This window comes from Pongo pygmaeus, chromosome 14, assembly GCF_028885625.2.
Source record: "Pongo pygmaeus isolate AG05252 chromosome 14, NHGRI_mPonPyg2-v2.0_pri, whole genome shotgun sequence".
NCBI classification, from domain to species: Eukaryota; Metazoa; Chordata; class Mammalia; order Primates; family Hominidae; genus Pongo; species Pongo pygmaeus.
The window spans coordinates 88923664-88936000 of NC_072387.2; the positions used below are offsets into that span (position 1 = coordinate 88923664).

General features: G+C 36.5%; 1 protein-coding gene across 5 annotated transcripts in view; it reads left to right on the top strand.

Moving 5' to 3' along the window:
* NDFIP2 (Nedd4 family interacting protein 2) overlaps nucleotides 1-12337 on the top strand; it is a 79063-nt gene that overhangs the window by 6016 nt on the left and 60710 nt on the right. The window lies entirely within an intron of this gene.

The window sequence follows — 12337 nt, forward strand, 5'->3', positions numbered from 1 at the left end:
AATGACTGTATTTTTTGGTAATCTCTACTTTTTCTTTTCTTTTTTTTTTTTTTTTTTGGCTAGAGGGAAAACAGGTAGTTTTAGTAGAACAAATTCTGATCTTGTTTGAAAAATTATTTTTCGTTAAATACAAGGTTTTCCAGCTTAACTGTGTAAACTTTGGTAACTATGTTGAAAAAGTGAAATGTGTTCCTCTATATTTTCAGTGTCAATTTTTAAATATATTTTTCTTTGTGTATTCTGGTGGTGACGTTGGAGATTCCTGTTGTAAACCTTAGTTAAAAATGGACTGAGCAATAGTTGACTCTGCTGTTGTGCTGTTGCATCTAGGTAGCATGTCATTCTACAAACTTTCAGCCCATTTACTGAGGGAGAGGAGAAAAACAATACATAGCACTGGTGATGCAGTTTATGGTTTATAAAATTTTACAAATTTAGGTATGTTAGTCCCAGGTTTCAACTTTCAAATCTGTTTGCGCATGTAAGACAGTTATAAGCCAAGACTTTCTATTAATAAGTACATTTTGGCAAATATGAAGGACACTGTAAGATGAGATCCTAACGTATGTAATTTTGCATTTTTCTAAGATAAAAGCTCATGAGGCTTCCATTTTCAATTGGTTTGCATTCTTTAAAACCTACAAAAGGTCCATATTCCGAATTCTTTGAAAATTTATCAGCTTTTCTCAACAACTTGGGAAGTACTGTTTCTCCCAGTATGGAAAGCATTTTTCAGGTTGTCAGTGTACACCCTTTTGATGGTTTGAAAGGCATTTCTAGGTTTGTGAATGTTAGCAAAAATAAAATGATATTGAATAATATCAGCAGTGGAACTTGTTTCATTTTTCTAATCTTTCTATTAGATTACAAACATCAACCATGTTCTCCTACACACGTCACTACTCAAAACACTGTTAATTTATGTAGCTCTCAGTTTTAAGATATTTGTTTTCCCTACAACTCCTTTCAAAATAAATGGACATATTTTATTGCTGCCCCCTCCCCTCATTTTTTCAAACTGACGATGTGTCCTAAATGGACTTTGAATGTTCCTTGAGAACAGAGGGCAAAAATCAGTTCTTCTAAAGATAAAGCCTACCAGTCCCTCTAAAGGCAGTATTTTAGGTAGGACATCAATTTGTTCTCCTTGTAAGGCAACAGTGTTAGAGTTACACAACTTACATAGTCATTTAACCTATCTAGTATAACTCTTGGTTTTGTTTATAATGGCCTGATTAATAACATCAGTGTATGCCAGAGAAAAAGCTGAATTGACATTTTCAATAGACTTTTTAAACTAGGGATCAGTCTTCAGCTCTGGCTTATATGATGAACACAACTATTTCGTGGTTGCCTTTAGCTCAGTTTTTGGGAAAACTGGAATGCTTAATAAACTGGAGCAATAAACAACTTGAGTTGTTGAATGTTAAGGGATGACTAAGTCAGGAGATAGGCAAGTATACTTAGGGGTGAGATGGTATGCAATGTTAATTTTTCACTTATTTAAAGAGTTTAAATACAGCTTTTCATACTGCAAAGCTAGCAGTGATGCTCAGGGTCATCAGAATGACTTACTACCATCAGCCAACGCACAAGCTTTATCTAGAAACTGCTTTTTCTGTGATCTCTTCTTTCCTTTCATTGTTAAAAGCATCCAAAATTTATTAAGTAAAGCAGTGGATAACAGTTTAGAGCTACAAAAATTCTTGATTGTTACCCTTCTAATTTCAGAAAAAGCCAGGTATGATACGTAATTTTCTGGGAAATTCAGTTTTGTTTGTTAGTAAATGAGCAGTGTTGCTAACTGTGACGAAGTTAACTTGGCTTGTAGCTGCTAGACCACATTCTAACTTTGATGTTCGTTATTTTATTATTTATTTATTTATTTATTTTTTATTTTTTGAGATGGAGTCTCTGTCACTCAGGCTGGAGTGCAGTGGAGTGATCTCGGCTCGCTGCAACATCCGCCTCCTGGGTTCAAGTGATTTTCCTGCCTCAGCCTCCTGAGTCGCTGGGACTACAAGTGTGCTGCACCACGCCTGGCTAATTTTTGCATTCTAGTAGAGATGGGGTTTCAGCATGTTGGCCAGGCTGGTCTCGAACTCCTGACCTCAAATAATCTGCCCGCCTTGGCCTCTCAAAGTGCTGGGATTACAGGTGTGAGCCACAGAGCCCGGCCAAAGTTCTCTATTTTAAAGGATTATGTACCTCTACCAAGCTGACTTCTAAGACTGTACCTGTACCAAGCTGACTTCTTATTCTGTGTACAAGTTAAATTGGCAGTGTTGATTGTAGCAGTAATTTCCCAAACTGTATTTCAGAATGATAGTAAGTGTAACTGGAAGATTTATAATACATTAGCATATTAAAACCATGAAAAATTCTGCAGTAAAAACAGTGATTTGGATTTCTTTAACCTAGCTCTTCCTAATCTTTGTTTTGTTCTTTGTTTTTAAAATTTTCAGATTATGTTAACATTTCCAAAATATCAATTTTCTATGGAACATAATTTGAAGTATTCATTCTACAAAGATCTGAGTACTTTGCTTTTGTATCTGGGGAATTAGAGTTGCCCTCGATAAATTAGCTGAGAAGGAGGCTTGAAGGAGGCCTGACTATTAACGGGTAAAAGACCTATAGGTTTTAAAGCCATCTGGGCTTATATATTAGATTGTGCTGTTTGCAATTTGTGAGACCTTGCTTAGTTACTTTACATCTTGAAGCCTCAGTTTCCTTATATTAATACCTACCTGACTAGGATTATTGTGAGAAATAATATAATACATGTGTAAAACATATAAAGATTGGTACATGATAAATAAGTACCCTTTTTACAAGCTAATAAGTTAGTGTGTTAATGTTTCACAGTTTCTGGCAAAACAGAGGTGACCTCCAGGTTAAAGACCGATCATTACTCATGGCATAGCAAGCAGCACGAACATCAGCATATTTGTGTAGGTTTTCCTAGCTACCAGATTCCACAAAGGGGCTGGGTGTCCATATGGATTCGTGCAGTGGGTTTGCATCACAGCTGAGGAACTCAGAAACTCAGAACCAAGGGTGCAGCTCTTTTTTTTTAAAGCAAGCAGCAAATATCTTAGCAAACAGCAAACAAACTAGTTCACCTTCTCCTGGGATGACAGTTACACACTGTGGTTGCCTGATCTTTGTTCCCTATGTAACTTATTAGAAGAAACAGCTCAGTATCAGGAAATGGAAAGCTTTACACACACTCAGCAAGAATGTGCAGGGACATTCAGGCCCATGGCTGACTGCCTCACTGAATAGTACATGTTCTGGATGAGATAATGTATAATGAGTTTTTGGTATACTCATTTCATTTTCCACTGGAAAGAAGTGTTGCAGGCTCTTACCTTTCCTTACTCTCTAGTTGTCACCTTTTCTTGCCAGCCTTATTCCTTTGATCGTCTCTTGTTTGTTTCTTTTGAATTTATCAGTATACTTTATCTGGTTTATGTTCTTACCACACCTCTTTTACATAATCAAGGTTACCCAACTGCATAGTCTGATAGCTGCTTTTTGGTTCTCATGTTGCTTGATTTCTCTGTTATACTGACAGTATGAATGTTCTTTGAAACTCCGTCCTTATTCCTGATACTGTTAGTAAGAAGCTTTCTACTTCTCTTGACTTTTTCTGACTTTTCTTGTCTTAGTGAACTCTTTTTGTACTTAATCCATTCTCCTTAAATATTGATGCATTACCTGGCGTGGAATATTGTCTGTTACTTTCTTCCTCATTTGACCATCCTTCAGGAATTGTTTGCACTATGTGAATCATATTTGTAGAATATAGGTTGAGTACTCCTAATCCAAAAACCCGAAATCTAAAATGCCGCCAAATCTGAAACTTTTTGAACACCACATGATATCACAAGTGGAAAATACCACACGTACGTATTCAACACAACTTTGTTTCGTGCATATATAGTCACGTTCGTCTTTGGGTCCCATTCCCAAGATATTTCATTACGTATATGCAATATTCCAAAATCCAAAAAAAGTCTGAAATCCAAAACACTTCTGGTCCCAAGCATTTTAAATAAGGGATACTCAACCTGTATAAATTTTTTGTTCTTTTGCTCAAAAACCTTCAATGGCCCCTTACTGAATCTGCCCCCAACATTTAATAACATTTAATATTAAAACTTCCAAATTTTTAGAAAAGTTGAAAGAATTGTACAGTTAACCTCCATACAAATTGTAGGCTCTACAGTTAACAGTTTATTCTGTTTGTATTGTTGTGTATTTATCAATCCATCTATTTTTTGATCCTTTCAAAGTAAGTTGCAGGGATCAGTGTACTTGCATGCTAGCCACATGTTTACCATTAGCCTACATTTTAATATTTGTTTATGGTTCTTTTTCTTTGGGGTAAAATCAATGTATATTGAAATGCACAAATCTTACGTGGCCTAGTGGATGAACTTTGGCAAATTCATATACTCATGTAACCCAAACCACCTTTGACATGTAGAGCAGAGATCAGCAAACTGTGGTCCAACTCCTGGTTTTGTAAATAAATTTTATTGGCACACAGCCATGCCCATTCATTTACGGTGGTAGGGTTGAGGACATTCATGTACTGCATAATGTCTTTTCATTCAATGAGGGACCTCATATACTGGGGTCCTGTAAGATGTGTTTAGATAAATACTGTTGTGTTACAATTGCCTGCAGTATTGAATACAATAACGTGCTGTACAGGTTTGTAGTCTAGGAGTAATAGGCTACGCCATACGGCCTAGTATGTAGTAGGCTTTATATACCATCTAGATTCATGTAAGTACACTCTCTGATGTTAGCACAGACACTCATCCATCATAGGGACCCCACCCTCATGACGTCGTCTAAACCTAATTACCTCCCAAAGGCTCTAACTTCAAATAACATCACTCTGGCGATTAGGGTTTCAACATACACATTTTGGAGAGACACAGACATTCAGTTTGTACCACTGCCCTTTACAGATAAATTTAATGACCTGATACAGAATATTACCATCACCCTAGAAAGTTCCCTTATTATCCTTACTAGATCAATTCCTACCCCCCAGGTGACTGTTCTGATTTTTTCACTTCAAATTACCTAGTTTTGCCTATTCTAGAATCATACAGCATGTAGTCTACAAAGCTTCTTTCATTCAGCATGAAGTTTTTTAGATTGATCCATGTTTTTGTGTATATCAGTAGCTCATCCCTTTTTATTGTATAGTTTTCATCATATAAATCATATGAATATACTGCAGTTTATCCGTTGCTGTTGATATTTGGGTTTTTTGTTTTCTTTTGCTGTTATGAGTAAAGCTGTTATATTCTTGTACAAATCTTTTTGTAAAGCTGATATGAATATTCTTGTGCAAATCTTTTTGTGGACATATGTTTTTATTTTCCATGGGTGGAATTACTGAGTAATAGGGTAGGTGTATGTTTAAATTTTATAAGAAACCACCAGACTTTTTTCCAAAGTAATTATGCCATTTTACACTTCCACCATCAATGTATGAAAGTTTTGGTTGCTCCACACACTTGCAAACATTCTGCTGCTGTCAGTCTTTTTAATTTTAACCATTCTGGGTTTATTAAATTTTTGAAGTTTAAAATTCCTGTTCTTAGCATACAAGTTTTTTTGAATGGGCCCTCCCTACCTGAACAGTGACATATCTCTGTCTTCTTAATTTTTATGCACTGATTTCTTATCTGAAGTTCTGTACTCTGTCTGGTTTGTTTGCCTCATAAAATCCTGTTCTTAAATGTAAAAACTCCTTCGAATCTATAATTGAAAGAAGGAGGTAGAGAGAGTTTCTGACCTCTGTCATCAGCATCAAGGCAGAAGAAAGTTAGGATAACTTGTTATACTGAATTATGTGTTTGTGTGTCTTTCTAACCTTCTAGACAACTGCTTTTTCTCAAAGGTGTGTCAGGGTTCTGTCAATGTCTGATTTTTATTTCATCTTTAAAATAGATCTTTATATGTTGAAAAAACTAATTGAGGAAATGTATACTCAAATATGTTGTATACTAAGTAGTACACCAAGTTGTATACCAATACTCAAATGTGTTATATACCAAGTTGTTGCTTATAACTTGAAGACCAGTATTATGTTAATTTGGATTGCCAGGGTAAATTGCTTTTAAACATACCCCAGATTAAAGTTTCTCTTGCTATTTTTGTGCATGTCTTGATATTAACTGTAAATACATTATTTGGTTGAGTTTAGCTCATTAAAAAAAAAATTATACAAATGAGTACACACCTGAACAGTGCTGAATCAAATGGTAGCCTTTGCTTAGGCACATTTGAGCAGTACATGATCTAGTACTGGAGTACTATATGTGTAGTGGCAAATAAATGCATTGGAATTGTATCATGAAAATACCATATTATAATTTATAGCTTACGTTTTTGAGTGCCCTTTGTCAGATTTATGCTAAAGGTAAGGGAGCAGTTTTTAGATATCATTATTGATTATGAAACAAATATCCTATAACTCATTCATCTGATATATAATAGCTATATATTATAGTACTTCTGTCTGCTTCTGTTTTAGGTGTTGGTTAATAAGACAGTTAAGTTTTTGTCTCATGGCTCATGCTTTGGTGGAGAAGTGCAGATAGATAAATAAGCTTAATGTCAGATAGTAATAAATTCTTTGAAGAAAATAAAGCAAGTTGGTGGAATAAGTAATAAATTCTATCAATTATGAAATAGCAATAATAGAACAGTACTTGCATTGTATTAATAAAATGCTGCTAAATGCTTTATACATATTAGCACGCTTAATCCTTCCACTTCTATGAAGTAGATAATGTCATTATCCTCATTTTGCAGATGAGAAACATGAAACACAAACAAGTTAAATAATAGGCCCAGCTGTGATGGAGCTGGTATTCAGACTTGGGTGTTTTAGTTTTATATTGCTGTGTAACAAACATCTCTAAATACAAGTATTTTATTTTCTTTTAAGATTCCATGGGTTGAGTGTGATCGGGAGATTGTTGATTCTACTCCACATAGTGTTAGCTGGGTCTGGAGCCATTTTGGGGCTTGGTTGGGTTGGAATTTCCAAGATGGCTCACTCACTTGGCTGCAGTTGATGTCTATTTTCTGGAAGTTCAGCTGGAACTGTTGACTTCAGCATCTCAGTTCTCCTTTGTGTGCCCTCTTGATGTGACCTTGGCTTCCCACAGCATAGAAGGAAGAGGAAGCTGCCATTCTTAAGGCCTGGGCTTGGAAATTCATAATGTCATTTTTGCAGTATCCTATTGGTCAGAGCAGTTGCAAGACCCCCCAAATTCAAAGGGAGAAGAAATGAATTCCATCTGTCAGTGGGTGAGAAACTTGCACATACATGGAGGGAAGAAAGTGATGTGCCACACCAGTCAATTTGACCCCTTAGTAGATAGGATCAGCTTAGTCAGGGAACTCCATGCACCCTAAAGTTGTGACAGTCATGCAGACTTGATTGAAATGTGAAGATCTAGTTCTAGTTGATGAGTATTGTAAATGTGGTAATAACCTGTAGTGGAAATGAGTTTGTTGATTGAAGATATAGGAGGAAAGCTGTATGGCTGCAGCAAAGTTAAGGGGATGGCCTAGAGTGGAATGGGACAAAACAGAAACAAATTTTATGCTGGATTTGATAGAAGAATGGAACTCTCATTTATAACTCTAGTTTATAATTGTTTCATGAAAACAGTTAGGTCCACCTACAGGATTTGCAAGGTCTAATGCCGAATGAAAATGTGGGGCCCTGGCCTGTGATGAGGAAGTCAATCTCCCCTTTCTGTAGACCTCATCTTTGTACAGGTCTATGGACCCCCAAGCAAGTATGTAGTCTCCACGTCAGGACATGCTCATTACCTACATCAGTGATAGGCAAGAGGCCACCCTCTGAATGTGCCAGGGTGATTCTAGCCTAGGATGGGGATGGCTGTCACCTTGCCTTTCCCCTAGTTGTAGGGTGAGGATTGGGAGGTCAGACTGAGCCAGAGGGTTCAACTGAGTGAGAACACTTCCTGGAGAGGCAGACCACTGGTGAGCTGAGGTGTCAGGCCCCTGGCACATGCTCCATTGGAGTCCTATTGGAGTTTACTTATAAAACTGATATTTAGAGATAAAATTATTAAGAATTTTAAGACAGTGATCACAGGGTATTAAACCCCAATCATGGATTCCTCCTGACTGGTGGTCCGATGTGACTAGAGTGATCACATGCTCATGAAGATGATCCTGAAGGGTATGTTACTTGGGGTGGTGGTGGTGGTGATGTAGACCAGGGGTTAGTAGGTTAGTAAACCCTTTCTGTAAAGGGCCAGATAGTATTTTAGGCTTTACAGGCCATGTGGTCTCTGTCACAGCTACTCAGATCTGCCATTGTAGTGCAGCAGTATCCATACCAAATATGAAAATGAACAAATGGGCTGTGTTCCAGAAAACTATTTGCAAAAACAGTGTGCTGGATTTGGCCTGCTTGCTCTAATTTGCACACCCCAATGTAGATGTTATAGGAATGTACCTCATATAGGCTTGAAGCTTGGCATGTTGAAGGACGCTTCTAAGAAACTAATTTTTTATTTCACTCAGTCTCTAAATAAATTCCTAACAATGTGGTGAGGTTGTTTTTCATCCCTTACTTGCACCTGATAATCAGCCAAGCACCTAGTCTGTCCTAGAATTGGGATGGATATGAGTGGATAGTAGAAGAGAATATAATACTCCCTGTAAGAGTGGCAAAAACAGCTTATTCAAATATGGTGGAATCTTCATTCTGTTAGTGGGATCGCCTCATTGAGGTCATTCTTGACTACCTTATTTTAAATCACTATATCCCATTCACAGTACTCCTTATCGCTGTTTCCTGTTTGTTTTTATCCAGAGTACTTATCACCTTTTGGTATTCCAAATATTTTGCTTATTTATTTCATACCTCCCTTCTTCCTCCCTGAATTTAAGCCTCATGGAGGTAGAGAGATTTTTGTCTGTTTTGCTCACTACTGTATATATCTTTCCATACCTGGCATGTGGTAGACTTTCAGTCTTTGATAAAGATGAATGAATGATGCTAGTTCAAGGCCAATTTTATAGACATAAAACCTTGCCTATGTTATTTTATTCCTTTTTATATTTGTTCTGTTTCTGCTGCTGAGACCTGGGCTCTTTAAGGTGGGGCTGATGGTGGTGGTTGTTTCTTTGCATTCTCTTCCAGCTTCAAATATATTGCTTAGTCTTCCTCTGTCTCTCTCTCTGAATGGTGTCCTTTAGAGTTGTTCAATAAGTAGCCCATGAAGCCATGTGCAGTGGCCCTGCTTATCACCTTCATAAACTGTGGAGTTGTGAATACTGGTTTGATTTTATCTTTTTTATATTGATTACTTGGCAACTATTTTCTTCTTACTATTTTCTTAATATCTGACCTTCATTCTAAAACATTGCTCAATTGTATGTGTATTCACAATATGTTATTTTAGGATTTTGTATGTATTCTAAATATGTAGGCCTGACTTGAGTTTAATTTACTGTTGAATGGTATGGAATCTTCTACTGACGTTTAGTCAATGTAAATTTACTGACAAGATCACTGTAATTAAGGCTATGCAATTGTAAATCATTGTATGTCTCTGTTTTCTGGCCATGCTGTTATGGTTTCTTTCAGATGTTTGATCACTTAGCTGGAATTAGGGTGTGGGTAAAATTCTTGTTAAAGATGTGCCAAATGCAAGTTGGGAAATGCTGCAGTAGTCTAAGATTTACTGTCAGATTATTTCAGGGTTTTGACTTGCTTGCTTTTAAGATTTGTTTGAACATGTACAGTTTAATATTTTAAAAGTTCAGGAATGTGCTGTGGTTTAGTTTGTCTATGATGTTTCTCCAGAATTACTCATAACATTATGTAAAGAAATTGTGCTGTTTGGACAGAGGTTTTGAGAATAAGGGAGTGAACTGGAGTTCATTGTGTAAAAGAATCTTCTAATGTGATGGTATTAACCCCTTTACTAATTTTGGGGGTCTTAGGACATATAGCCTTTTGGATATTGGACTGAGGAAATCCAGTAGTGACACCTTTTTTTTTTTTTCCTTTCTTTGCAAGTGTTCAAAGTGACAGCTTTTATAGAACATTTGTTCTCCTCACTTCGGGAGAGCTTTCATCTATATCAGATGACTTTTTGTGTGATTTCTGTCAAAAGGGAAGAGTCTTGAAATAACACTTGAGAGTTTTGTTTTTTTTGAGGCAGAGTCTCGCTGCATCACCCAGGCTGGAGTGCAGTCTGGTGGATCACAGCACCGCAGCCCCAACCTTCTGAGTTCAAGCGGTCTTCCCCGTCAGCCTCCCAAGTAGTTGAGACTACAGGCATGCATCACCACGCTTGGCTGATTTTTTTCTTTTTTAGAGATAGAGTCTTACTATGTTGCCCAGTCTGTTCTCAAATCATTTTCCTGCCTTGGCCTCCCAAAGTGCAGGGATTACAGGCATGAGCCACTGTTCCTGGCCACACTTAAGGCCCTTTTAAGTTTTTGTTTTTAACCTTTAGAGAACAACAGGAGCACCTGCATACCTCATCCCTGCCTACGTTGTTACTGCATTGCATACTTTGGCCATGTTTTAAACTATAATGCTTTTGTTTCTCTATCACCACCCCAAATCATGCTATCTCTTGCTTTGTAGCTTTTAAACATATCTTTCCCATTTTTTCTTTTCTCCCTCCTTCCTCCAGGACTAATTTCAATTGTGTATTCAGATCTATATTTAGATGTTATTTTCTTCAAAAAACCTTTCCTTCCCTTTTACCTCCCCATCTCCATTTCCTGCTCTTTACTTTCAAGTTCTGTGTGTTCTTTTAACTGTGTGCACTTATCCTTGTTATAGCCCTTATTTCATGGTGTGTATTTCCCCACTAGATTGTAAACTCAGTAGGAAGCAGGGCTTAGATCTGTCTTGTTTATAATAGTTTATGTCATTGTTCTGGTCCTGTTATAGGTGCAAAATAAATACTTATTAAAGAAATAAATGAATGTCTTTTCTGAATGATTCCAAGTGTGTGCATGGCGATACTGGTATATTTTATTATGTTTATAAAGCGATATGTAGTTTTACAGAATTCTGTGCTATAAAAGTAATAATGTTTTGCACAGCCTATACACTGTTGATATTCTTGATGTTCATAATTAGGGTATATCCTTTGCTTTTATAATAGTGCTGATGAATCAGTTTAGGTGAGTTCTGGTATTTTTGAATAATTGCTCTTGTAACCAGTGGCTTGCATTTGCAAGATAGTAACCATGGTTAGGTTATTTGGTCTACCCATGGAAAAGAGAAAAGGAAGTTGTTTCCAGATATTGTGGAAGTAGGGGAGTCCTTAGTGATCATTTTCTTCAATCTTCTCGTTTTACAGAAGACTATCCAAGGGAGGTTCTGTTCAAGGTTATGCAGGAAAGCTTAGAGGACAAATTTTATTACCGTAAACATAGCAACAGAGTTAAAGTACATCAAGGATCCTGGGAAATAAAACCTTTACGATAGCTAAGTTTCTTTTATTTATGGCAATGCCAGACATAGAGAGCATGAATGGTATAGCATAAAAGTCTGGTATCACGTAGCTACAATGAACCCAGCCGGTTGTGTAGCACTCACACCTCAGTAATCTTTCACTGGGCTGGATTTAGCTTGTAGGTGTTTTCTTTAACTGTCATATTAAAAAAAATCAAATAGTACATGTACAGTTTTAAAATTCCAAGCACCAAAAGACGAATAATTAAAAACAGCGATCTCCTTTTTACCCTTTATCTTGTAAGTTTTTCCCCTTGCGGGGGAAGAACCCAAAAAACCTTTTAACTAATTCAGCTGCTTTATTTTACTGTGTATTTTTAACATATGCAGTTTCAGCCACTAATTTATTTTTATTAATTTTACTTTGCTTTCTTACATATCCTTGCTTTCCCTACCCAAATCATGATCTTTGTAGTCCTGCCTCTTGGGTTCAAATCTTGACTTCTCAAAAACATTGTGATCTTGGGCCAACTATTCTATGTTGTAGTTTCCTCATCCCTCATCTGTAAAGTAAAGACAGTACAGAATTCTATCTCAGAATTATTGTGAGCATTAAATGTATGAAAACCATCTAATTTTTGGTTAAATCAGTGACTAGTATTTACATTTTATGACTGAAAATACTAACTCATCACTGAGTTAAGCAGTATATTTTGTATAACTTTAAAAATATTTCATGGAGTTGCTTAATTTTTATTTCTTTAGTTATCTACGTATTGTTAATTTTTTGCATATCCTCTGATGACTTTCCGAAACTTACTTTTCACGTTA